The 27994-nt window shown below is 40.1% G+C and overlaps 2 protein-coding genes across 8 annotated transcripts in view; one reads left to right on the forward strand and one right to left on the reverse strand.

Annotated features, from left to right (window-relative positions):
- Positions 1–27994, forward strand: part of CYSLTR1 (cysteinyl leukotriene receptor 1) — a 249610-nt gene that overhangs the window by 190053 nt on the left and 31563 nt on the right. For 2 of the 7 annotated variants that reach the window (XM_058196963.1, XM_058196962.1), the window contains exon 1: positions 19428–19801. The exons of 3 other annotated variants lie outside the window; for them this stretch is intronic. The gene's annotated coding sequence lies outside the window, so the exon portion shown is untranslated. Of the gene's footprint in view, positions 1–19420; positions 19802–27994 lie in introns of those variants that run through there. 2 more of the 7 variants (XM_058196967.1, XM_058196965.1) reach the window with 2 other exon arrangements.
- The window catches only part of LPAR4 (lysophosphatidic acid receptor 4), a 251517-nt gene that overhangs the window by 146720 nt on the left and 76803 nt on the right, over positions 1–27994 (reverse strand). The window lies entirely within an intron of this gene.

Genomic DNA, 27994 nt, shown 5'->3' on the forward strand with positions numbered 1-27994 from the left:
GTCCAAAGACGTCTCCGTGGTCATGTGGCCGGCATGACTAAATGCCAAAGGGGCACGGAACAGTGTTACCTTCCCACCAAAGGTGGTCCCTATTTTTCTACTTGCCTTTTTTACATGCTTTTGAACTGCTAGGTTGGCAGAAGCTGGGACAAGTAATGGGAGCTTGCCCCATTATGCGGCACTAGGTATTTGAACCGCTGAATTGCCGACTTGACAAGCTCAGCCACTGAGCCACCGTGTCCCTATTATCAATCATATTAAGGGGCTTCAAAGAGCCTCCATAGATGTTGCCGTGTTTTTCTACCCTGTGACCCAAATACTGCAGCCACAGGTCCCATAAGCTCATACAAGATCTGGAGTGGGAATCAGAGCCATTTTAAGTCCTAGCTGGACACAATCAGCCTTCTGAAGTTCTCCACCAACTATGCTAGTCAAGAGATGCTGGGTGAGTGATTTTTTCCAAATAGCTGCAGGGGAAAGTGAAATTCCCAAACCATTGTTCTCACCCTTGTACAATGAAAGAGAATATTTTACCTGGTTCTTATTGGTCACCCATGTGAACAATATTATATTCCAACCAGAAATATAATTCCAGGTAAATTCTCTAAAGTAATTCCATCACCACCCTCCATTAAACTAATAAGAATTGGTTCAGGGGTAAAATCCAGCAGGTTTTGACAGGTTCTGGAGAAGTGGTAGCGGACATTTTGAGGAGTTCTGAGAATCGGCAAATACCACCTTTGGCTGACCCCAGAGTGGGGAGGGAATGGAGATTTTGCAGTATTTTGCAGGAATGGGGTGAGAATGGAGATCTTGAAGTATCGTTCCCCTGCCACGCCCACCAAGCCACATCACGCCCACCAAGCCACGCCCACAGAACCAGGAGTAAAAAAATGTGGATTTCACCACTGAATTGGTTGTTTAAGGAGGTAGGGAAGTAGCTCCAGCACTAATTTTTACCAAAATGGCATGTTATTTGGCTTATCTTTCAAAAGGAAGGAAGGAAGGAAGGAAGGAAGGAAGGAAGGAAGGAAGGAAGGAAGGAAGGAAGGAAGGAAGGAAGGAAGGAAGGAAGGAAGGAAATTACAGATTATTCACCAAGCTTTGCGAATCTCATCTGCTCCAGGCCAAATTCTCTTCTGTTTTAAAAAGAAAATTAAAAGGAGCAACTCCATGGAATTTCAAAAGCAAGTTCAATTTCATTCATCTATATCTTATTAAACCTGCCCAATCTGTTTGTAACCTTCAGATAACCAAAACGGTGCATCATAGAGCAACAGTTTTTGACTCAAGATGCCTCCAATGGTCTGACTTAAAGAATGCAAACAAAATCGGGCATCCGTTACTTCTGTGGAACTGAAATTTCAAGGATCTGCAGAGAAGCTGTTTTCTCAAAGTAGTAGCATTGCAGCTACTGTGAGCCACAGTTGGGTGATTGTAGTTTCCTCCAAGCAAAGTCAACGGAGAAGCCAGCAGCAAGTCGAAAATTGCTCCCTTTGCTTTTTGACCCAGCTTTGGTCATTCTGTTTATCTCTTTAGGCAAGTAAACATTGACAAAGGATGACCCAACACGTCATAGGTTGTCTAGTTTGAATGAAAACCAGTAGAAATAAATTGGTTTTTTTTAATTGCACTACATTGTAATAAACATCAAAACATTTTTTTCCCTTTAGTAGCAGAAGTCGTGCAGATAAGATAAAGGTTTCTCCTGTCCAGTCAATTTCTGACTCTAGGGGGCAGCACTGCACTCATCTCTATTGCTTAACCAATGTTATCCAAAGACATTTCTGTGGTCATGTGGCCAGCATGACAATACGCTGGAAGCACATGGAACAGTAGGAGATGAGCAAGATGAGCCTGAGGGAGGGGTTAAACGCATCATAAGTCATGAGTCCCTGTGTACCCATAAGAGATCTAAATCCAGCCCACTTGAATGCCTCTCTTATCTCCTGTTCATTTCCCTTAATGGTTAGTTGACCAGATTCTTGTAGAGAGCTTAAGCTTGTAATAAATCTTTATACTTATTTGAACTGCCTGAATCTCCTGAATTCCCTCGTGCTTGACAGGAACACTGTTATCTTCCCACCAAAGTGGTACCTATTAATGTACTCGCATTTGCCTGCTTTCAAGGTTGGCAGCAGCGATGGGTTGCTCCTGGTTCTGTCCGGTTCTATAGAACCGGTAGTAAAAGTGGCAGGAGGCTCTGCCCACCCACCCAGACATCATAATTGATGATTTGTGCATGCACAGAACCCTGTGCTCTCCTGTTGCAAACTGGTAATAAAAGTAAGTAGAACCCACCCCTGGTTGGCAGGCTCTGGAGCAAGGAACAGGAGCTCACCCCGTTGCGTGGACAGTGAGACAGTGCCCAGGTCTCAAACCTGGGCACTGTCAGCATTCCAGCTGACCAGTTCAGCGTCTTTAACCGCTGAGCAATCGTGCTAAATCAAGGCTCCTGGAGCAGATGGAGGAAAAAAATAAAAGCGAGTTCAAATCCCTTCCAGAAGATAATTTCAGCTGTCATGTAAGGTGAGCCATGCTCTGTCCCATGACGAACAGCCGTACAATCAAAAATGAAAACAATCTGTACCAAAAGGGGAAAGAAAAGGCTTTATGAGAACAATCATAAAGAGGACACAGAAGAGGAAAAGCATTTTGAAGAACAAATTAGGCTGATGAGACTCCAGAGGGGCTGAAGTTTCCTGCTAAACTTCCTGACATTTCCCATAAAGAACAGCAACAGATTTTTTTAAAAAAAATTCCAAAGCATGTATCTTGGTATTGCACCCATTCTTTCCTCTCCAAACATCTTGGCATTTGCTCATTTATTGTATGTGGCATAAGTTTAGCAACTGAGGAGTTTCCTGTAAAGCTGATTTTTCAAGATTAAAAATAAGATTCCAAGATTTCGGTTTCTCATCTCAAGGCCAAGAAACACAAAATAAATTTTCTTTGAGGCCTCCAAACTACATTCTCAATCACGAAAGAGATATTTGCATTTCTGAGTTCCAAAAATGCAAAGACTCTCCATTTATCTTGCACTGGATGAGTTAAGATTAATTTCATGGGGTGAAAAGCTTAGTTAAGATTAGTTTGGAAAGGAGTTCGTTGCTCCACACCATCTGGCTGGACTTCTGCTTATCAAAAAAATGGAGACAGCAATGTACAAATGATAGCAAAATCGCTTTTCCAATCTCCCAGCTGAATGTCTGAATGGCATTGGAGTTTTATTTTCTACCCGATTCCGAGGTCTCCCATATTCTGGCAAATGTCCATGGAAGGATTGTGTTCCATCTATGGTCTTCCCAAGTCCTTCTGCCTTTGAAAGGAGAACATCTTCTTCTGTCACTTTGTCCCCAAACTGAGGAATATGATCACAGCAACGCTAAACAGGTTACTTTGGCATGTAAAGAAAGAAAATCCCACAAAGAGCTTTACAAATGAAGGAATAACAAATGTAAGGATCTGTGCTGGGCCAAGATTCTCCACATCAAAATCAGTTTTCTGGATTTTATCCTGATTAAATCAGTTTGTTCCAAACAGTGGCTTTTTAGGATTTAGGATTTAGCTGATTGGATGGTTGGGTGGATGGATGATGAATGGATGGATGGATGGATGATGGATGATGGATGGATGGATGGGCAGGTGGGTTGGTTGGATGGATGGAGTGTCATCAAGTTGTTTTCAGCTCCTTTCATCATACTTGAGCCATTGTTTTCCAGTAAACAATTTCCAGTAATAACTAAGACCAGATGTGTTCTCTAATTTTATTTATTTAATACATTTATATGCCACCCATCTCCCCAATAGGCAACTCCTAGACTCTAGTAGTAGTCTAGGACCAAGGATTTTTCTATTTAATGCTCTAAATGATGCTATTTGTTCCAATTAGAATCTTTAAGTTTACATTTTTCAAGTGCTTTCAAGTTGCCTAAATTTTAGGCCTTTGTTTAGCCACTTTGTGGGAAGGGGTGGTGCGCTCTTTGCAAAACACAAAGATGAGTAGATATTTTAACGTAGCAGATGCAGTTAATTAGACTTTTGTGGTATTCTACGGATATAGTTTTCACTGAATATTGATTTATCTACTTCTGCAGCAACTTTCAGGGTGACTCATCATAAAAAGCATAGAAACAAATTCATCCAAATAAAGGGATTAATTAAGATCATCAGTTGAGAGAGTACTAAATTAGAGGGGCTTAAAAGAATAAAGACACAATGTGCTAAAATGTCACTAAGAAATTTAAACAAAGACAGGTAGTCCTTGACTTTTGACCACAATTGGGACCAGAATTTCCATTGCTAACCAGGGTGGTTTTTAAGTGAATCATGCCCTATTTACCTTTTTTTTTTGCCATGGCTGTCAAGTAAATTCACTGCAATTGTTAAGTGAATCGTGTGGCCATTAAGCAAAACCACCTTCCCCATTGATTTAGTTATCAGAAGCCCATTGGGAAGGTCGCACATAGCATTTACATGACCTCAGGGTGCTACAATTGTGTTCTCAAGTGCCCAACGTTTGATCACACAACGGTGAAGTCAGTGTGACTATCATAAGTGCAAGGACTGATTGTAGGCATCATTGCAACTTTGAACTGTCACTACGAAGTTGATTAGAGGACTGGAGGCTAAAACATATATACAGCGGTTGCTGGAATTGGGTATGTCTAATTTAATGAAAAGAAGGACTAGGGGTGACATGATAGCAGTGTTCCAATATCTCAGGGGCTGCCACAAAGAAGAGGGAGTCAAACTATTCTCCAAAGCACCTGAGGGCAGGACAAAAGCAATGGGTGGAAACTAATCAAGGAGAGAAGCTTGAACTTAGAACTAAGGAGAAATTTCCTGACAGTTAGAACAATTAATCAGTGGAACAACTTGCCTCCAGAAGTTGGGAATACTCCAAAACTGAAAGTTTTTAAGAAGAGATTGGACAACCATTTGTCTTCAGTGGGATAGGGTTTCCTGCCTGAGCAAGGGGTTGAACTAGAGGACCACCAAGGTCCCTTTCAACTCCTTTATTCTATTCAATAAATATTCTATAACTAAATGAATGGTTGTTAAGTTGAGGACTACTTGTAGTTAAAGGAGATGGGGATGTTTGGTTTTGTTTTTTTTAAATAGTCTTTGTTGTTGTCAACAAGAATTTGGAGTGAATGTCAGACTTACCTACCGTTAAAGTGACTCTCCAAAGATGGTGGTGGGCTTTTCCTGAGAAAGCCCAGTTGTAAGCAGTTGCACCTCTATAACTGTCTGATTCGGTTCTGCAACCCAACAAGAAAAACACAGACTTCAGAGGATAATTAGAACTGCAGAAAAAACAATTGCTACCAACCTGCCTTCCATTGAGGACCTATATACTGCACGAATCAAGAAGAGGGCCGTGAAAATATTTGCAGATCCCTCGCATCCTGGACATAAACTGTTTCAACTCCTACCCTCAAAACGACACTACAGAGCACTGCACACCAGAACAACTAGACACAAGAACAGTTTTTTCCCGAAGGCCATCACTCTGCTAAACAAATAATTCCCTCAACACTGTCAGACTATTTACTGAATCTGCACTACTATTAATCGTTTCATAGTTCCCATCACCGATCTCTTTCCACTTATGACTGTATGACTATAACTTGTTGCTGGCAATCCTTATGATTTATATTGATATATTGATCATCAATTGTGTTGTAAATGTTGTACCTTGATGAACGTATCTTTTCTTTTATGTACACTGAGAGCATATGCACCAAGACAAATTCCTTGTGTGTCCAATCACACTTGGCCAATAAATTCTATTCTATTACTTAACAGAATAACAGAGTTGGAAGGGACCTTAGAGGTCTTCTACACCAATCCCCTGCTCAAACAGGAAGCCCTGTATCATAGCAGACAAATGATTTTTTATTTTATTTTTATTTATTTTGCCAAGCATATATAAGATTACAGATAAAAGTATAAACATGATTGTGAATACATGAAATGTATAAACATGAGATGGTTACGAATAAATGGGGACATTAAGACAGGGACGGTAGGCACGTTGGTGCGCTTATGCACACCCCTTACAGACCACTTAGGAATGGAGGGAGGTCAACAGTAGAGAGTCTAAGGTTAAAGTTTTGGGGGTTTGGGGAAGAAACCACAGAGTCAGGTAGTTCATTTGTAGGCATTGACCACTCTGTTGCTGAAGTCGTATTTTCTGCAATCGAGTTTGGAGCTGTTTACCTTAAATTTGTATCGATTGTGTGCTGGTGTATTGTTGCAGTTGAAGCTGAAATAGTCATTGACAGGTAGGACATTGTAGCAAATAATTTTATGTACTATGTAATCCTATAAACCAGGGGTCTCCAACCTTGGCAACTTTAAGACTTGTGGACTTCAACTCCCAGAGTCTGAGGAACTCTGGGAGTTGAAGTCCACAAGTCTTAAAGTTGCCAAGGTTGGAAACCCCTGCTGTAAACCAAATTGGTCTTGAGGGAAAGTGATTGTCCCAAAAGAATCTGGGGAAAATCCACACAAATTCCTTGCCCTGGTGTAAGGACGGCCCAGTAATCTATTCTCAAGCACATGTCTGTGTGACACCAATTGTATCTTAATCTTCTTGCACAGCTGAGTCTGCCCAAAGAAGGCTTAAGCTGTTGTGTCCTGGATGTGGTGTTTTCCCGCTTATTCTGCCTGCAGACATTGTGTGTGTAAGCATTGTAAGAGGCATTGACAGACAGTCAAGAAGTGGGCCTGAAATGATACGTTCCATGGTGACAATTCTTGGGATCCAATTACTTCATCATCATCATTGGAGTTGGAAAGGATGTTGGAGGTCTTCTAGTTCAACCCTTTGCTCAAGCAGGTTACCCTATACCATTCCAGACAAATGGATGTCCAGTCTCTTCTTAAAAGTCTCCAGTGATGGAGCACCCACAACATCTGAAGACAAGCCATTCCACTGATAGATTGCTCTCACTGTCAGGAAATTTCTCCTTAGTTCTTAGTTCAATTAGTTCTGCCAGTTTCTTGGTCCATCTGGTCCTCCATCTTGGTCCATCTGGTCTTTGTTTGCCCCTCAGTCTGTTTTAACTGCAAGAGATCAAGGAACTTGGACTTCTGCAACCATGTTTCTTTTCCTTTTTTAATTGGGTGGGTTGGCTTGTCCACTGGATAATCTGCAAAGTGCAACATTTTAGAAGTGACCAGCCCATGCCTTCCTTAATTTAGAATTGAAATTGTAGTTCAAAAGTACTCTTGTGCATCTGTATGATGAATGGTCTGGATGTTGGAGATTTCTTTCCAGTGCTGCTCTTGCTAGGGAATTCCCGGCACTTGACTTCCTCTCCTCACATGATGTCCTCAAGGTGCAACTCACACAACAATCCTTGAAATGTCAACTGTTCAAGAGCAATTATTCATTGGTTGTGATGCCTTTGGTTGTTCCCATATTCTTCCTAATTGTGGTCTAAATAAAGGTTTCCCTGTCCAGTCGTGTCTGACTCTAGGGCCTGGTACTCATCTTCATTTCCTGGCCAAGGGAGCCAGTATTGTCTGAAGATACTTCTGTTGGTCCTGTGGCCACAGAACGCTGCTACCTTGCCACCAAAGTGGTATCTATTAATCTATTCACATTTGCATGCTTTTAAATTGCTAGATTTTAGGAGATTATTGTAGGTTTCAGAAAAAGCCAGGATGTTCATACTCCACTCAGGATCAAGGATGCAGCTGTAGAGGTGGTCAACAGTATTAAGTATCTGGTGGTGCAGATAACTAACAATCTGAACTGGTCTCTCCGTAGTGAAATGTGCAAACCAGCATCTGCATTTCCTGTGTCAGATGAGGAGAGCACATCTTTCTCCTTCTGTCCTGTCCACTTTGTACAAAGGCATGATTGAGAGCATTTAAACAAACTGCATCATTGCTTGGTTTGGTGGCAACAGTGCCTCAGATAGAAAGTCCACACAGAGAGTGGTAGGGACAGCCGAGAAGATTATAGGAAGCTCGATTCCCATTATTCAGGATACTGCTCATAAGCGCTCTGTGCTAAGAGCTCAACGCATTGTTAGAGATCCCACACACCCACTCATGGTCTGTTTCTGTTGCTCCCATTGGTTTCAAAGTATTTCTAGCAGGGCTACCAGATTCTCTAACAGCTTTATCCCCTATGCCATCCGCTTGGTAAACTCACAAGATTCGTTTTTCTCACCATGTACATGTATACATCCGAACTAGACTCTGTTGCTCCTCTGGGTCATATAATATATGCAAGTATATGCATAGTTTTATATATATATCACATAGTGTATATTGGAGCTGGTGACCCCTTGAGAGCTGTATGCAACGAAATTTCATTTTAATTTATGTCGATTAGTATACATTCAAAGTGACCATAAAGCTATTCTAAGTTCTAGGTGGGCAGAAGCTGAGGCAAGGAACGGGAACTCACCCTGTTGTGCAGTTCTCAGGTCTCAAACCCTTTTTCCAGCTAACAAGCTCAGCATCCATAACCACTGAGCCATTGATCCCTGGAGTCTACAACAGTACTATCCAAATTGGTATCCTTTGCGTATTAAGGTGTCCGTGCCTTCAACTCAATGTTGACTCATGTCACCATGATTCAGTCATGACAGTAAATCAGTTTCGCCAAGGCAGGGTTGAAGAAAATTCTTTAGTGTTAAAAACAGTAAAATGAACGTTAAGGAAAAGGAAAACTATTAATAGGGCATTTCCTCTGAGGAAGGTCTTAGGGTGAGTGAGAAAACTTGATTTTTAGAATGTGATAAGTATACCGTATCATCCTTTAACAATTCTAGAGGAGGAAAAAGAGATTCTATTCATAGCATTCCAGTTCTTGTATCAAGAATCACACCTAGTGCATTTCTATGTCTTTCCTTGTTATTACAAAGGCTGTTTCTTTTCCCGTGAGTCCTACAGTTTTACTCTTATTATTTATTTATTATTTACTTCATTTAAATTCGCTGCACATCTGTACAGCTATACTTTTCCTTGTAAGATACACTTGAGAGTTGTTAGCATTCCCATATTAGAGTCAGCTCAGAACGCAGCACTGGTAAACCAAGAGACTGACTGTGAACCTCCATATTACCTGCATACCATCTTCACACGCACAAAATGCCAGGGTTCCAAGTAACATACCCACAGAAAACAAAAATGAAAGTAATCAACACTGACACGGAACAGCTTAGACACACACACACCCTGCTTGCTAAGGTAAATGCATCCGGTCTTCCACAGCAGCTTGTTAAAGCCGGTGGTAGGCTCCCAGATCAGGCTGGTAGATCGGGCAGCCACAAAACCACTTGTGGTCGAGGGGGAAACGCACTATGATGCCAACTGAGCCTCAAAATGGTCTCAGTCGGCTTCAAGGCTGACACAAAGCTTGTTTTGCAGATGTGTCCTGGAGCCCAGGTGAGATTTAGCTTCCCTTGGAGTTTCCCCCCAAACCCTACCTGCTTGGGGGTTAATAATCAGATATATCCAGCAAAATGGTACCAGTGGGCTCCAAGCAGTAATGAGGGCTCCGTTGGCATCCATAGGATTAAATAATTTGTGGATGATGATCCAAATCTCATGAGACTTTTTAAGAGTTGTAAACCTAATCTTACGTAGCTTCTTCTCCAAAAACACTACACTACTAACCAGAGCATATAAAACATTTGCTAGACCAATTCTTGAATACAGCTCGACTGTTGGAACCCATACCACATTTCTGACATCAATACAATTGAATATGTCCAGAAATATTTTACAAGAAGAGTTCTCCACTCCTCTGAATACAACAAAATACCTTATGCCACCAGACTTGAAATCCTGGGATTAGAAAATTTAGAACTCCGCCGCCTTCGACATGACCTGAGTTTAACTCATAGAATCATCTATTACAATGTCCTTCCTGTCGAAGACTACTTCAGCTTCAATCGCAACAATACTAGAGCAAACAATAGATTTAAACTTAATGTTAACCGCTCCAATCTTGGTTGCAGAAAATATGACTTCAGTAACAGAGTTGTTAATGCTTGGAATACACTACCTGACTCTGTGGTCTCTCCCCAAAATCCCCAAAGCTTCAACCAAAAACTGTCTACTATTGACCTCACCCCTTTCCTAAGAGGTCTGTAAGGGGCGTGCATAAGAGCACAAGCATGCCTACCATTCCTGTCCTATTGTTTCCTTTCGTTATATCCAATTCATATAGTTATTTCATGCTTATGCTTATATATATGCTTATATATCGTATAGTTATTTCATGCTTATACTTATATATACTGTGTGACAAAATAAATAAATAAAAAAAATAGACTATCACATTTCACAAGGGTTCAGGTGATAATGTTAACATCTAAAGTTATTTGAAAAAGTGTTTTGGGAACAGTAAGTGGTGTTCTCATAGTTTTCACGCTGGTCTATTGCAATGTATGTGTGCATGTGTGTATTTAAATATTTTTAAAATATAAAATAGAAATAAAGATAATGGACAAATTGAAAAGAAAAGGGGATAGAGTGAATAGAGGAGGGAAGGGGGAAGAAGAAATAGTAAGAAAGAAATTTGGTGTAGCAAATACATAGCAAAATTATAATGTCAACTTTTTAGCTATGCCACTGGTCAAGATCCACCAGCCATTTCTATAACAGTAACCCGCTTAATTGTCAAAACCCAAAGTTTCTTTTCTCTCTCTCTCTCTTTCATGCAAAAAGTCCAAAAACGGTTTCCAAATAACTGTAAAACTGTTTACATTCTTGTCCCTAATTCATGGAGTCACCTTCGTCATCTCTGCCAGTTCCATCATTTTTTCAATCCAATTCTCCATTGGGGCAGGGTGGTTAGGCTATTGCAATATATTCTTGAAGCTGCCTTTCATAATCATTCAAAAAAACTTCCCTTAGTGTCAAATGCAACTGCTGGCTTGGTAATGGGTAAGAAGATATAACTGTTTCCGCAATTTTACAATGCATTCTGTGCACTGCATTAGCTGGCTATATATTTCCCAGCAGAATTCAAAGTGCTAGCTGTTATTTAGGAAGTCTTACATGGCTTTGACCCAGATTTCCTTCTGGACTCTCTTCTCCAAATAGAGTCTGCCCATCTTTTGCAATTAAACCAGGACTGGGAAATGCCGGGTCCCTGCCTCCTCAAGATCCGGGCAGTAGATCTTTTCTGCAGCTGTTTCAGTTGTGTGAAATGGGTTAATTTTAACTTCATTATTGTTTAAACGTTGAACCAATATGAAAGATCAAAAAAGAGAAGCAAGGAACAAGGAAGATTACAGCACAAGGAAAAAAATACATAGTACCACACTCTTCTCCTTCCTTGCATTATTTTTCTCCCAAGTTGCAACTACTTAGATGTTTCTACTTGGCTTAAACTTTATTGCTTACATTTATTTGAGTCATTTGTTCTTAACCAACTTCCCTCTTTTCTTCAAAATTCACAATCTTAGCTCGCCTTGCTGTAGAATATGTCTTATGTAAGGGAGCCATTCCTGTTTGAATCTATTGATTTGATTTCTATTGTGTATTGTAAAATAGTTTCCCCCTTGAGATCTAGCCGCCCATATCAAACTTCTTACCGTGTTCTGTTGTTTTGTTTCATTTTTTGGGAAAACTGCAAAAATCTGCCTTTTCCCACATCTGCCTTTTGCCTATGTTTCAAGGGCTGATGTAGTTAATTTTTAAATGATAAAGTTATATTTTAAGTGATTTTTTTATTATTATTCTGTTTTGGCTTTTGGCTTTGATGGTTATTTTCTTTGGAGGGTTTATTGGAGGTTGCTTGGAATCTATTCAAGCAATAAAGCATAAGTGATGGAATAAATAAACAAGTAAATAATTTCAGAAGTGAACAACTCTCTGAAGTGTGCAATTGACATTTTATGAGATGAGTCAATAGTATGAGATTTCAGGCAGGTTTATAAAATTATTCTTGGATCAGTGCTAATAAGCGTAAGAAAACAGTTATCTCAGGGAATAATCCATAAATGTTGACAAGTCACATTAGCTTGCCAAATGAAGGAGGGGGAGGCGGAGGATGGCAGAGGTGGGTTTCAGCAGGTTCTGACCAATTCTGGAGAACCGGTAGCAGAAATTTTGAGTAGTTCGGAGAACCGGTAGTAAAAATTCTGACTGGCACGACCCCCATCTATTCTCTGCCTCCCGAGTCCCAGCTGATTGGGAAGAAATGGAGATTTTACAGTATCCTTCCCCTGCCACGCCCACCAAGCCATGCGACACCCACCAAACCACGCCCAAAGAACCGGTAGTATAAAAATTGAATCCCATCCCTGGAGGAGGGGGAGGATCTTTGGTGTTCTCTGAGCTTGGTTGTTTTCTTACAGGCATTGAAGACCTCTATGCTGCACCAGTCAAAAAGAGGGCTGTGAAAATATTTACAGATCCCTCACACCCTGGACATCAACTGTTTCAACTCCTACCCTCAAAACGACGCTATAGAACAACTGCATACCAGAACAACTAGACACAAGAACAGTTCCTTCCCGAACACCATCGCTCTACTAAATAAATAATTCCCTCAACACTATCAAACTATTTACTAAGTCTGCACTACTATTAATCTTCTCATCGTTCCCATCACCCATCTCCTTCCACTTATGACTGTGTGACTGTAACCTTGCTGCTGGTATCCTTAAGATTCATATTGACTGTTTCCTAATATGATTTGATTGCTTATTTGTTCCCTATGACTATCATTAAGTATTGTACCTTATGATTCTTGAATGTATCTTTTTTTTTATATACACTGAGAGTGTATGCACCAAAGACAAATTCCTTGTGTGTCCAATTACACTTGGCCAATAAAGAATTCTATTCTTTCTATTCTATTCTATTCTATTCTATTCTATTCTATTCTATTCTATTCTATTCTATTCTTCATTCCATTATTCTATTCTATTCTATTCTATTCTATTCTATTCTATTCTATTCTATTCTTCATTCCATTATTCTATTCTATTCTATTCTATGCTATGCTATGCTATGCTATGCTATGCTATGCTATTCTTCTTTCCATTATTCTATTCTATTCTATTCTATTCTTCATTCCATTATTCTATTCTATTCTATTCTATTCTATGCTATGCTATGCTATGCTATGCTATGCTATGCTATGCTATGCTATGCTATGCTATTCTATTCTTCATTCCATTATTCTATTCTATTCTATTCTATTCTATTCTATTCTATTCTTCATTCCATTATTCTATTCTATTCTATTCTATTCTAGTCTAGTCTAGTCTAGTCTAGTCTAATCTAATCTAGTCTAGTCTAGTCTTCATTCCATTATTCTATTCTGTTCTGTTCTGTTCTGTTCTGTTCTATTCTGTTCTATTCTATTCTATTCTATTCTATTCTTCATTCCATTATTCTCTTCTATTCTATTCTCTTCTTCATTCCATTATTCTATTCTCTGCCTCCCGAGTCCCAGCTGATTGGGAAGAAATGGAGATTTTACAGTATCCTTCCCCTGCCACGCCCACCAAGCCATGCGACACCCACCAAACCACGCCCAAAGAACCGGTAGTATAAAAATTGAATCCCATCCCTGGAGGAGGGGGAGGATCTTTGGTGTTCTCTGAGCTTGGTTGTTTTCTTACAGGCATTGAAGACCTCTATGCTGCACCAGTCAAAAAGAGGGCTGTGAAAATATTTACAGATCCCTCACATCCTGGACATCAACTGTTTCAACTCCTACCCTCAAAACGACGCTATAGAACAACTGCATACCAGAACAACTAGACACAAGAACAGTTCCTTCCCGAACACCATTGCTCTACTAAATAAATAATTCCCTCAACACTATCAAACTATTTACTAAGTCTGCACTACTATTAATCTTCTCATCGTTCCCATCACCCATCTCCTTCCACTTATGACTGTGTGACTGTAACCTTGCTGCTGGTATCCTTAAGATTCATATTGACTGTTTCCTAATATGATTTGATTGCTTATTTGTTCCCTATGACTATCATTAAGTATTGTACCTTATGATTCTTGATATTCTATTCTATTCTATTCTATTCTATTCTATTCTATTCTATTCTATTCTATTCTATTCTATTCTATTCTATTCTATTTGTATTCTATTCTATTTCCATTATTCTATTCCATTCTATTCCCATTATTCCATGCTATGCTATGCTATGCTATTCCCATTATTCTATTCTACTCTATTCTATTCTATTCTATTCTATTCTATTCTATTCTATTCTATGCTATGCTATGCTATGCTATGCTATGCTATGCTATGCTATGCTATGCTATTCTTCATTCCATTATTCTATTCTATTTTATTCTATTCTATTCTATTCTATTCTATTCTATTCTTCATTCCATTATTCTATTCTATTCTAGTCTAGTCTAGTCTAGTCTAGTCTAGTCTAGTCTAGTCTAGTCTTCATTCCATTATTCTATTCTGTTCTGTTCTGTTCTGTTCTGTTCTGTTCTGTTCTATTCTATTCTATTCTATTCTATTCTATTCTATTCTATTCTATTCTTCATTCCATTATTCTGTTCTGTTCTGTTCTGTTCTATTCTATTCTATTCTATTCTATTCTATTCTATTCTATTCTATTCTTCATTCCATTATTCTATTCTATTCTGTTCTGTTCTGTTCTGTTCTGTTCTGTTCTGTTCTGTTCTGTTCTATTCTATTCTATTCTAGTCTAGTCTAGTCTAGTCTATTCTTCATTCCATTATTCTATTCTATTCTGTTCTATTCTATTCTATTCTATTCTATTCTATTCTATTCTATTCTATTCTATTCTATTCTATTCTATTCTATTCTATTCTATTCTATTCTGTTCTGTTCTGTTCTGTTTTCTATTCTATTCTATTCTATTCATTCCATTATTCTATTCTGTTCTGTTCTATTCTATTCTAGTCTATTCTTCATTCCATTATTCTCTTCTTTTCTCTTCTCTTCTTCATTCCATTATTCTATTCTATTCTATTCTATTCTATTCTATTCTATTCTATTCTATTCTATTCTATTCATTCCATTATTCTATTCTATTCTATTCTATTCTATTCTATTCTATTCTATTCTATTCTATTCTATTCTATTCTATTCTTTCATTTCCAAACTAAATATTATCATCATCTGTGCCAGGAGGTAAGTGGAGGAGGAACCTGAAAGTCCAACCTCTTCCTCTACAGAGGGACCAAAGACCTCACTTGCAAAGCTTCTGGCTTTGTCCACTTCCTGGAGAGGACTTCTGCTCTACTGCCCAGGGGGGGCAGTGCCAAAACTGGGGTGCAACCGGATCCCCTTCTGATTTTTTCCCTTGTCATGCTAGAACACGGGGAAACAAGGCAGACATTATTTGATAAAGAAAGAAACCAAGATGCCATGATGCCAGATGTTTTGAAAAGGGAGAGGAAGAGGGGGGAGATGAAATAACAGTTTCCACCAATGAGAAGCCGCCCCACCCTTTAGCTCAGCGGTTCTCAACCTGTGGGTTGCGACCCCATTGGGGGTTGAATGACGATTTGCCAGGGGTCGCCTAAGACCATCGGAAATATGGGAAGTATTCTTGCGAGTCGAAGAATCGCGAATTCGGCTTCAGGCGCGATGAAATAAAAAAGAGAGAAATCTTTGCTCTGATGTCTCCCTCTCAAGCCAGCCGCAATCACTCCCAATCGCTAGCCTAATCTGGCTTCAGGCGCGATAAACTTAATAGGGGAGGAGTCTCCGCTTTAATGCCTCCATCCTCAAGGCAATCGCAAGCAGTTCAGATCGCTAGCCAATATGGCTTAAGGCGCGATAAATTAAAAAAAAACAGTTTGCCGCTTTTTTTCCTTTTCTGCGGCTGCTGAGGCGCGCTTAGATTGCTGCCTAAAAAAAATAATTTTACGGTTGGGGTCGCCATATCATGGGGAATTGTATTAAAGTGGTCGCAGCACTATAAAGGTTGAGAACCACTGCTTTAGCTGTTGAGGAAGTGCTGCAGAACAACTCAGCTTTCCTCTAGAATTATATATAGCACAAATTGAGCGATATACAGTTCATGTCTCAGATTTGTAAAGGCCTCGTGATGGTCCGGCAATATGACAGAATAACAAAGTCAGAAAGGACCTTGGATGTCTTCTGGTCCAACCCCCTGCACAAACAGGAAACCTTCTACCATTTCAGACAAATGGTTGCCCAATCTCTTCTTAAAAACTTCCAATGTTGGAGCATCCACAACTTCTGGAGGCAAGTTGTTCCACTGATCAATTGTTCTCACTGTCAGGAAATTTCTCCTTAGTTCTAGGTTGCTTCTCTCCTTGATTAGTTTCCATCCAGTGTTTCTTGTCCTGCTTTCAAGGTGCTTTGGAGAATAGGTTGACCCCCTCTTCTTTGTGGCAGACCCTCAAATATTGGAATATTGGTAGCACTGCTATGCAAAGAGAATGCTCATTTCAGATCAGAGTTTTTCTAATGGTTGGGTAGACACCGAGAAAGTCCTACTAGACCCGATTATATATTTTATTTATTTATTTTGTCACAACATTATATATAAACACATATAATGAAAGAAAAACAATAGGACAGGAACGCTAGGCACTTTTGTGCACTTATGCACGCCCCTTAGATATTAGATTTTCTGTCTGAATCTATACTTGTTATATGTTTTATTGGTGATATTAGGACTTAGGGGCTTTTAAGCCAGTGGGCTTATATAGAGATTCATCTTTTACAACCCTTTATACTGTTCCTCTCTGTTCTTTCTCCCTCTACAGGAATTCTGGGATAAGGTTGAAAAGTATGACTCTGTGGTCTCTTCCCAAAATCCCAAAAGCTTTAACCAAAAACCGTCTACTATTGACCTCACCCCATTCCTAAGAGGTCTGTGAGGGGTGTGCATAAGAGCACAAGCATGCCTACCATTCCTGTCCTATTGTTTCCTTTCGTTATATCCAATTAATATAGTTATTACACACTTATGCTTATATATATATGCTTCAGGGGTGAAATGCTCCCGGTTTGGACTGGATCGCCTGATCCAGTAGCGATGGCAGAGGGTGATTCGGAGAACCGGTAGCAAAAATCCCTGCCCTCCCCCCCCGCCATGCCCAGCTGAGTCGCACGATGATCAGACTTTTTTTTTTTACTTTTAAAAGCATTTTTTCTTCGGCCGAAAAAATGCTTTGAAAAGTTAAAAAAAAAGCCTCTGATGATCGGACGGCTCAGCTGCAATTGTCAGAGGAACCTTTTAAAAGCATTTTTACAACCCTTCAGCAAAAGAGGTTGTAGAAAAAATGCTTTTAAAAGTAAAAAAAAAAAGTTGGCCACGCCCATCCAGTCACGTTACCCCCCGGCCACGCCATGCACACAGAACCGGTAGTAACAAATTTTACATTTCACCACTGATATGCTTATATATCGTATAATTATTTCATGCTTTTGCTTATATATACTGTTGTGACAAATAAATAAATAAATAAAAATAAATAAGAGATGTATGCCAGCATCTGATGCATCATCGGATTTTGAATATATTCTAAATGCAAAACAACACATTTTACATTATCCGCGTGTTGATGTCATGACATGGATATATCATTTACCTTCCCTGAAAATACCCATTAGGAAGGGTAGGATATGATACATCCAGTCTTCTTTTATATATTCAAGAATGCGGAGGGCTTCTGAGTTCCTGCTTGTAAAGTATCACTATTATCTGGCTGGATTCATGCAACAGATTAATTAATCTATGTTTAACTGAATCATGTTTTGCTGAATTGATCCAATTGCCAGGATGCACAAAACACATGGCGTTACGAAGCAGCTAAGCATATTTTTTTACTCCCAGACATTCTCTGCGAGATTTATATTTTGCTTTTTGTTCAGGAATTCAAAGTTGCATAGGTTGCGCTTCCTTCTTCTGTTTGTTTGTTTGTTTGTTTGTTTGTTTGTTTGTTTGTTTGTTTGTTTTGTCAAACATGTACAAGATAACAGAAATAAGTATAAACATGGATATGAACACAGGAAATGGGTACGAATAAATGGGGACAGTAGGACAGGGACGGTAGGCACGCTGGTGCTCTTATGCACGCCCCTTACAGACCTCTTGGAAATGAGGTGAGGTCAATAGTAGACAGTCTAAGGTTCAGGTTTTGGGGGTTTGGGGATGAAACCACAGAGTCAGGTAGGGCATTCCAGGCATTAACCACTCTGTTGCTGAAGTCAGATTTTCTGCAATTGCGTTTGGAGCGGTTTATTTATTTTATTTTATTTATTTATTTTGTCACAACATCATACAAAAAGATTATATAGTATATAAACATATAAACATATATAGGAAGAAGAAAAGAAAAACAATAGGACAGGAACGGTAGGCACGTTTGTGCGCTTATGCACGCCTCTTAGGAATGGGGTGAGGTAAATAGTAGAAAGTTTTTGGTTAAAGCTTTTAGGATTATGGGAAGAGACCACAGAGTCAGGTAAAGTATTCCAAGCACTGATGATTCTGTTGCAGAAGTCATATTTTCTGCAATCTAGATTAAAGCGGTTAACGTTAAGTTTAAATCTATTGGTTGCCCTTGTATTATTGCAATTAAAGCTGAAGTAGTCTTTGACAGGAAGGACATTACAATAGATGATTCTGTGAGTTAAACTTAGGTCTTGTCGAAGGCGACGGAGTTCCAAGTTTTCTAAGCCTAGGATTTCAAGTCTGGTGAGATAAGGTATTTTGTTGTTTTCAGAGGAATGGAGAACTCTTCTTGTAAAATATTTCTGGACACGTTCAATTGTATTGATGTCAGAGATGTGGTGAGGGTTCCAAACAGGTGAGCTGTATTCTAGAATTGGTCTAGCAAATGTTTTATATGCTCTGGTTAGTAGTGTGGTGTTTTTGGAAAAGGTTTTTGGTTTACCTTGAGTTTGTATCTATTGTGTGCTCGTGTATTATTGCCGTTGAAGTTGAAGTAGGCATTGACAGGTAGGACATTGTAATAGATGATTTTATGTGCTAGGCTTAGGTCAGACTGAAGGTGGCGTAGTTCTAAGTTGTCTAAGCCCAAAATTTCAAGTCTGGTGGTTTTCAAAGGAATTCAAAGTTGCATAGGTCGCACTTCCTTCTCCTGTTTTTGTCTACAACCTTGTGAGGTATAGTTTGGGCCCTAGTTCCCACGGGGAGGCTAGACTAGAGTAAGTCTCCCCGTTCCTTTGTTCAGCTCTTTAACCACCGCACCACACAATTACATGCCAATCGAGCAGCTCTCTTACAACAGAAAAAAAAACCTGCGGCTTCCTTTTTGACCGGATTTCCAAACTCTTACAACAACAGCCCTAATATAATTAGGCAGCCAACAAGTGAAGACAGGTAGGTTATATGAAGAAACTCAGGCACTCTGCATTTGTCCCAAAACATGTTGAAACACAAAGGAGAAAGTGCAGCTGAATGAAGCAACCCATTCTTACTACTGTAAGGACTAAGTTATCTTTTTGAAAGGACTTAGCCCCTCCCTAGCCAAGGGAATAAGGAGGGGCTTGTATGGCTTTTCTTTTTAAAAGGAGCTGGTTGCATCTGCTAGCTGATTCTGTTCGGAACTTTCTCTCTTACTAGGATGGAGGAAATAGCAGCTTGTTTTTGATGACCAGCTAATTTTGCTGATGTCTTTCCCATCAACCCAGAAAGGCAGATTTCCTTCTTTCTAGTTTTTTTTTTTTCCCATCCCCCTGGAACCGAAGTCATTTTTCCCCACAGTAGCACTTGGTATCTGCAGGTGGAAGATCACCTGCTTAGCTTGGAAGGGAACGAGAAGCTTCAAGGGACAACTATCCAGAGATACTTTGCAAGTAAGTCATTTTGCTGAAATCAAAAGCTTTTTCTGGCTTTAGTTAAGTTGCAATCTTTGGAAGAAATCCATTGGGGAGAGAATGTGCTGGGTGGGTTATGTTTCCTCATATGCATTTCTCTTTGCCAAAGTAGAATTCTATTTGGTCCACGCTTCTGCCCCAGCGATGGTTGAGATGACCATCAAGTAACGCAATGAACGAGGTAGATACAAGCAGGAAACAAGGTAGATACAAGCAGGAAAAAGAACTGGGATCTTCTTGGCACAGGAAAGGTGCTATGCTGGGAGCTGAATTTCTCTATTACTTCTTTCATTGGTGGGTTATCTTCCCCCCTCCCCACCAAAAAAAAGAGGAAGCAGTTTTAGCAACGGGAACTGATATCTTCTCATTAAGACGGGAGATGCTTGTTTGTCTTCTAGTCCAGAACAATTTAAGCACCTGAAGGCACTTGCTTTGGGAGCATGTGAATGCCTGAAACTGGCTTTGCATGAATAGGCTGATTGCACAATTGTTTTTGTAACTGCTATTATCACTATTCCTTTACTGAATGAGAGAGAGAAAGAGAGAGAGAGAGAGAGAGATTCCTCTGTCTTCAAATGCACAAGTTATGAATCATACATCACCCCATTATCGGTGCTTTATGACTTGATTCAACTCAATCCACTTAATATTAGGAATCTCATCCTTGTCGCATTTGGCATGGCATTAAGCTGTACCCTTATGAGGGGGGTGGGCAGGGATGCCAAAAGGTTTGCTTACCAATTCAATGAGAGTTAGTGCTTCTCTCCTTCGTATCTGAGAGGGCATGGATCCTGGAGGCTGACCAGCAACCCTCCATTCGTATGTTCCTCACGAATAAGGAAGACAAAAACTTGGTACCGGTTTGGTTTTTTTTTTTTTGCCTACCTTTAACTTATAGCCTTACCTCTTTGCCTGTTTTAAACAGAGCTTGGGCGCTTTGGCATTCTGCCTATGTGGATCCATTCACGCTTTCTACAAAGCATTTGTTGAGTTACTGGGTGAGAAGAGGAAGGAATAATTGAAGGTGTTAGAAGGTGCATTGCAAAATAAATATTTCTGGAACTCAGTCTGATGTTCTAAAGCTATTCTTTAAGGTCGGGGTGTCCAGCTTTGGCAACTTTAGGACTTGGGGACTTCAGGTCCTAGAATATCCCCCAAGCAACTCCATTCTGGGAGCTGAAGTCCACAAGCCTTAAAGTTGCCATGGTTGGACACCCTTGCTCTAAAAACTGACAAGGAGGCAGAAAAGTAGGGTGAGATTCTAAAACAACTGGACCATCAAGGTAGGAATAGATGGCACCTCAGTGGTACTTGAGAGACGTTATAGGATTTTCCTCTGAACATTAGAAGGAAAGTGTTGAGATCTTGCTTTTTGCAGATCAACCTAATACGGATCAATGGAGAAATAAGGACCCTTCAGCCATAAGTTATCCTCAGTTTTCAGGAATAACGAACATTGCTGCATACTCCTGCAGCAAAGCCACTATTGTCCAATGGAAACATGCTTGGTTTCAACCAGGAAGGTCTAGTTTGATTAATTCCCAACCCTGCCCTGAATATTATTCTTTACATTTAACCAATCTAGCAGGATCCAATAGAGATTTGAAATGAGATTTATTTTTATCGGCAAGAACCAAAAGGGTAGATCCTACTTTCAGATAACATCCTGGAGAAGAAAGACATTTGTAATAGATTTTGGCATGTGCTTTGGCAAAGTCTCAGACCAGACCAGACCAATTTGGTCTTCTCATTGTAAGACTTCTCAAGACTACAGAACCGCCCCAAACTGATTGGGTGGTACCAACGATGCTTTGAAAGTGTTTTGTGATTCCTAAAAGCTTCAGAAAGCCATACGTTGTGCCAGAGTTAGAAATCGTGTTATTTTCAGCTGTTCACCTGGAAAAATTGGAAGGGAAGAATGGAAAAGACTGACGCAGGCATCTCTACCTTTTATTGGGCACGCTCACTTTTTAATAGTAGCCAAGTAAATTTTGCATGCTCAGATCAGTGCGTAAGCTGATTTATGAAAGCTGGCCATCTTTCAACATTCCTCCAAATGTTGTGATGCAATCCTCATCAAGGTACAACATTTACAACACAATTGATGATCAATATATTGAGGAATTGTGTGTGTGCAACTGTGGGTGTGGGTGTGTGGGTGTGTGTACAAAATATGTGTTTTCCACAAAGTATCTATGCACAGAGAAACGGGCAAGAAAGCTTTCTACAAAAGTAGAAAACTGAACTGAACAGAAGGACAGTTCACACAGAAGGGGGGGGGAAGCAAAATAGATAATTTTATAAATTTTTGTATCGATGCATTAATAAGTTAAAGAATTTAACAAAATAATTTATTAATTAAACCATCATGGAACATTCTATAATAAGGTTATATATTTGTCCAGATAGACTCTCTGGGCATTTCTTTAGTGCAATCCAGCTCTAATCCAGCAATTGCTTAACCCAGTCGTTGCAACATTTTGGGACTTTAAACATCGATGCATCCTCTTCTTTCTCTTCTGCATTCATCCGTGACCTTGCCTTCGGGCAAGGCTTTCCCACTGACATCACAGCTCTTGAGAATATATGAGGAAGTGAGAAAGCATTATACAGGAAGAGTCTAAAGTTGAGCTTAGGGACCCAAAGCATGCTTACCTGTTTTAGAATCATAGACTCAAAGGGCTAGAAAGGACCTTGAAGGTCTTCTAGTCCAGAGGTCTCCAACCTTGGCAACTTTAAGCCTGGTGGAATTCTAGGAGTTGAGTCTACCAGGCTTAAAGTTGCCAAGGTTGGAGACCCCTGTTCTAGTCTGATCACCTGCCAAGGTGCTTTGGAGAATAGGTTATCTGTGGATAACCTATTTTGGAGAATAGGAATCTGTGGGGGCTCCCACCCTTTGGAACGAACTTCCCCCTGGACTTCGGCAATTGCCGGACCTTCGGACTTTCCGCTGAGAGCTGAAGACCTATTTGTTTGTTCGCACAGGACTGGCATAGCATTTTAATAGGATTTTAATTAGTTTTAGTGTTTTAACATTTTAAAATTTGGGGTTTTATTCTAAATGTTTTAATTCGGCCATTTGTATAATAAGTTTTTTAAATTATGGTTTTATGTGTATCCTATTGTTATTTTTATCATGGCTGTAAACCGCCCTGAGTCCTTCGGGAGAAGGGCGGTATAAAAATTTAATAAATAATAATAATAATAATAATAATAAAGGTTGATCCCTTCTTCTTTGTGGCAGTCCCTCAAATATTGGAATATTGTTAGCACTGCTACGCAGAGAGAATGCTCATTTCAGATCAGAGTTTTTCTAATGGGTGGGAAGCCACCGAGAAAGTCCTACTAGACCCAATTATATATTAGATTTTCTGTTTGAATCTATACTTGTTATATGGCTTATTGGTGATCCTAGGACTTAGGGACTTTTAAGCCTGGGAGTTGAAATCCACCAGGTTTAAAGTTGCCAAGGTTGGAAACCCCTGTAATCTAGTCTGATCACCTGCCAAGGCAAAAGTCTACCATCTCAGACAAATGGTTGTCTAATCTTTTTTTGAAAACCTCCAGCGATGGAGCACCCACAACTCTTCTAGCCTTACATGTAAAACTGAACAAATTATAAAAAGCAATTTTAGAATTTCCACAGTTTAGTTCCCCTACCTGTGTAAGTGTTACCTGTTGGTGGGGAAAACTACCGCTGGGGATTCCCCTTAATATTTGATAGAACAACAAGGAACTTAAGAGGGAGTGTCTATTTACTTGTCAAGGGTAGTGGTTTATCGTAACAAATTCCACACCCAAGGCAATTTAAATTCTAATAACTGTTTACAGATCTCTTTTCATGGTGCTTAGAACCGCATGCTGCTTCTACCTGTATCTTTCCATCTTTATATAACGGATGGGCTTATCTTGTTCATAGTTTGACTGTAGATTGCGTAAATTGTATTATGGTCCTTTTATATAGCTTTATTTGGTTTATTTGGTTTGGTTTACTTTTTATTTCATTGAGGGGGGAGGGTGTTACTTGGAACCCTGACATTTTAAACTTTAAAAAACACACCAATGAGACAACCTCAAACCAGCTAAAAATGCGAGCCAAGAAAGGAAAGAAGAAAAATCAACAAATTAAATATAAATATTTTATATTTATCAATAACTACTGATTTATTAATGAAAACACTATTGTAATTTCATCAGTACAAATATTATAAAATATTACAAATATTCATTACAGTAACTTTGACCATTTGGCTAAACTTCCTTATTCTCAATCTGGCTGCCTATTTTGGTTTTTTGGTTTTGCAACTTTACTGATTTGTGCTGCCTTCATGTTCCAGTGGGATTGTCAATTTTTTTATATAGTTTCACAACTGTCATTCAAGATCCTTGCTACAATCTGCAGCCTGTTTTAGCTAGTTTACTCTTAGTTTCATTGTTCTCAGTTTTACCCATGTTCATGTGTTATATTTTTAATTTTTTAACCAAGGAGTGAGAAGAAAACAACTTTGAGAGGTCCTTGGTGCTCTCTGAATGTAGGAAGTTAGCACACACACCCCTCCTAGAAGAATGAAATATTTTAGAAAATATTTAAAAGGCAGAATATTATATTTCCCTGGATGAGAAATGGAGAAACATGTTTTAAAGACAAAGCAGCTTCCTGACTCCCCCCAACTTTGTCAATTGGTCAGAGGAAGAAACTCATTCTCCCCACCTTTGTCAATGGACCATCATCTGCAACACAATAGGACCCATCTAGCAGCAGAAACTCACCACATGGCACCTGGGAAGATTACATCAGCCAGCAAGGCTAGCTAAGACCCCCATCCCCTGGGAGTCTGATAACCAATCAGGATACTCTTCCTGTGCCCCAGAAAGTTCAAAGCTCAGAGAAAGCATAAAGGCAGGGCGCACACAGCTTCCCTTCCCTTTTCTGTTCAGGAACTCAAGCCATGTGATCCTGACCACCATTAAACCATCTTTCCAAGCAGCCTCCATGTTTCCAGTGTCTTTGTCCCCACTTGGAACAGAACCCAGATGGATATTTCTTCCAACATGAGCTTGGTTGTTTTCTTGAGGATGTTTCATTACCCAAACTAGGTAACATCATCAGTGCTAGTCAATGTTACCTAGTCCAGGGTTCACCAACCTTTCGGACTTCAGGGACCACTAAATTCATAATTTTAAATCCCGTGGACTATTAATATGATCTACCTAATGACCAGCTGGGCAGGCGTGACTAGCTGGTCATGTGACTGGGTGGGCGTGGCCAACTCAATGGTACTCACGTCGAGGGGCACCTCGCCAGCCTCTACTCACCCCTCCCCTGCCAGCTACTCCTCGCCTTCCCCTCCTTTAGGGCCCCAACAGGAAGCAGTTGTTGGAGCTAAGCAGCCACCATGAGAAAGAGTTGGGAAAACAGCTGGCTCAGTTCAAATTGGATCTGATTGAGGAGGAGGCTCAGTAGAAGCACCTCACTGAGGACTAGGAGCACAGGCTTTCCAAGCAGAGGGAAGACCTGTGGGAGTACAAGGCTAGGTCCCAGCACCTGCAGGCTCAGTGGGCTGAGATGGTCAGCCAGTTCCAGGCCGTGATGTAGTCCCACTGGAACAAGGCCCTCTGGCTCTTTGCCACCAGCGGCATTTCCCTCCAGCCTTCGCCCAAAGCCCTGCATAAGTAGGCCGAAAGAGATCCCAAGTCAGAATTTCTGTCCCCCTCCGACCCACACAAAAAGACCCCCAAAGGGGAGATTCTGCAGCAACACAAACGTTCATTGCACATATCTGTCCCAGGGGCTGCAGTTTGAGGACCCCTGATTTAGTGCCAGATAAAAAATGCAAATAATTTTTCTGCGGACCACCAAAACTGGTGACTGCTGACCTAGTCTGTTATTTAGTTTGAAATATCTCCCAGAAAACAACCAAGTTCAGGGAGCACCCAGGACCCTTCATTTCAACCCCGAGCTACAAATAATCTCTTTAATCTTTTTCCATTTGCCCCAGTAGACAATGCCTTTTCATGCTAGACACTGGGCCAGAAGCCATCCTGTCTGTTTCATGTTTGGCTTGTGAGACATGCCTCTCAGCGGCAAGCAGTTTATCAGTTTATCAGACTCTAAGAAAAGATTTCTTTTGTCAGCCAACTAAATGGGGAGAGGGAGAACACTTAAGGAATGACTGGAAGGGATTCCTTAGGCTGAAGCCAAGCATCTAAAAAGACACTGGATGGAAAAGAAGGGAGAAAGATGAGGAATGAAATTCATGAATAAGAATAGCAGTGATAATGCAATAAAGAAAAGGAGAAGTTGCATGGAACGAAGGCTATCCCTGTAGACTTCTGCTGCTCCATCGACCTGATAGATAACTCAGTAGAAGAGAATATCTGTAGCTCAGGGTTGAACCGTAAACTCCTTGGTGCTCTCTAAACTCGGTTTTCTTGCAAATATTTCAGTTGTCTTATATGTAAACAGAGAGCAAATCCCACTTCCTTTGAGCACTGATGAGGTTACCTAGTTGGGTAATGAAACATCTTCAAGAAGACAACAAAGCTCAGAGAATATCTCTGTGAATCAAGGATCACACAGTCCTCCTCCTCTTCTTCTTCTTTCTCCTCCTCCTCCTCCTCCTCTCCACAAACCCCTCTCCCATCTAACACTGACGATGTTGCCTATTTGGGCAATGAAAGTTCTGCAAGAAAACATCCGAGCTCAGAGAGCACCAAGGACTCCACATTGGGAGATGATTGCCCAAAATTATAATTTTCAATTGAAAAAAATCTACCGGTTGATATTTTCCATGAAGCAAGATGGGAAAATGATCCATTTCAGCAATAATCTTTTCATAGACAGAGGGCCTCCGAGTATAGATATCACTGAATTAAATGTTTGGTTTGGCTTTACATAATCTTTTCTCATTTCCATTTTAGGAACTTTTCTTTAATGGTAAGAACAGTTGCTTTTGGAATGGGGGGTGGTGGTGGTGGAACAATTTCTGTTTAAAAAGACAAAATGTGTCTTTGCAAAGTATATCTGGCAGCAGGTCTCATCAATTACCTCTTTTGACCACTGGGTTAAAACTAAAGACAACAGCTGGATGAACATCTGGTAACCACTAATTGCTCATCCCTGACAAATTACAGGCTCGGTTCATACTTCCTGCTAACCCATTGACTGGGCTCCAATAATGTGCTTAACCAGATCAGTTACAAACCTAATGACTTAGTTTGCTTAACATGCTAAGCCTGGCTAGTTTTTAGCCTTAATCAGGTCGTGGTATGGCTCAGGCTGTTAGAAGCCTGTTATTAAACACAGCTGCCTGCAATTACTGCAGGTTCAAGCCCACCAGGTCCAAGGTTGACTCAGCCTTCCATCCTTTATAAGGTAGGTAAAATGAGGACCCAGATTGTTGGGGGGGCAATAAGTTGACTTTGTAAATATACAAATAGAATGAGACTATTGCCTTACACACTGTAAGCTGCCCTGAGTCTTCAGAGAAGGGCGGGATATAAATGTAAACAAAAAAAAAAGTTACAAATCCAGTGGCTTAGTTTGCTTTAACCTAGTCAGCTAGGCTGATCAATCTGACTAGCTTCTGATTCTATGTGGAAAATCAGAAAGTAGGTCAATTCAGCAACCAGTTTAAACAAGTTATTGGAATCCAGCCATTATGTAAATTGTAAACTCTTATTTACATCACCCAAAGGTGACGTAACTCAACAGGATGTTCAGACCTCAAACTGGGTGAAATGTACCAAAGTTTTGGCTGCACCTTCTAAACAATTTCAAAAGTTGTTACCGCCTTTTCATTTTGAATGTGGAAGGAGATGCATGACAGCTGACTCACATTTATGACGGTTGCGGTATTCCACGTTACTAATTTAATGATGGCAGTGATTCGGTTGGCAAACATGACAAGAAAAGTCATAAAATGGGGCAAAACTCACTTGACAAAATAGGTTTGGGCCTCAGTTATGGTTGTAAGTCGAGGTTTACCTGTGTAGGAATGGAGCAAAATCCTTTAAAGCAGGAGTCTCCAACCTTGTCAACTTGAAGACTTGTGGACTTCAACTCCCAGAATTCCTCAGCTGGCTGAGGAACTCTGGGAGTTGAAGTCTACAAGTCTTCAAGTTGACAAGGTTGGAGACCCCTTCTTTAAAGTACAGGTAGTCCTCATCTTA

Source organism: Ahaetulla prasina, chromosome 11 (genome assembly GCF_028640845.1).
Source record: "Ahaetulla prasina isolate Xishuangbanna chromosome 11, ASM2864084v1, whole genome shotgun sequence".
In the NCBI taxonomy this organism is placed as follows: Eukaryota; Metazoa; Chordata; class Lepidosauria; order Squamata; family Colubridae; genus Ahaetulla; species Ahaetulla prasina.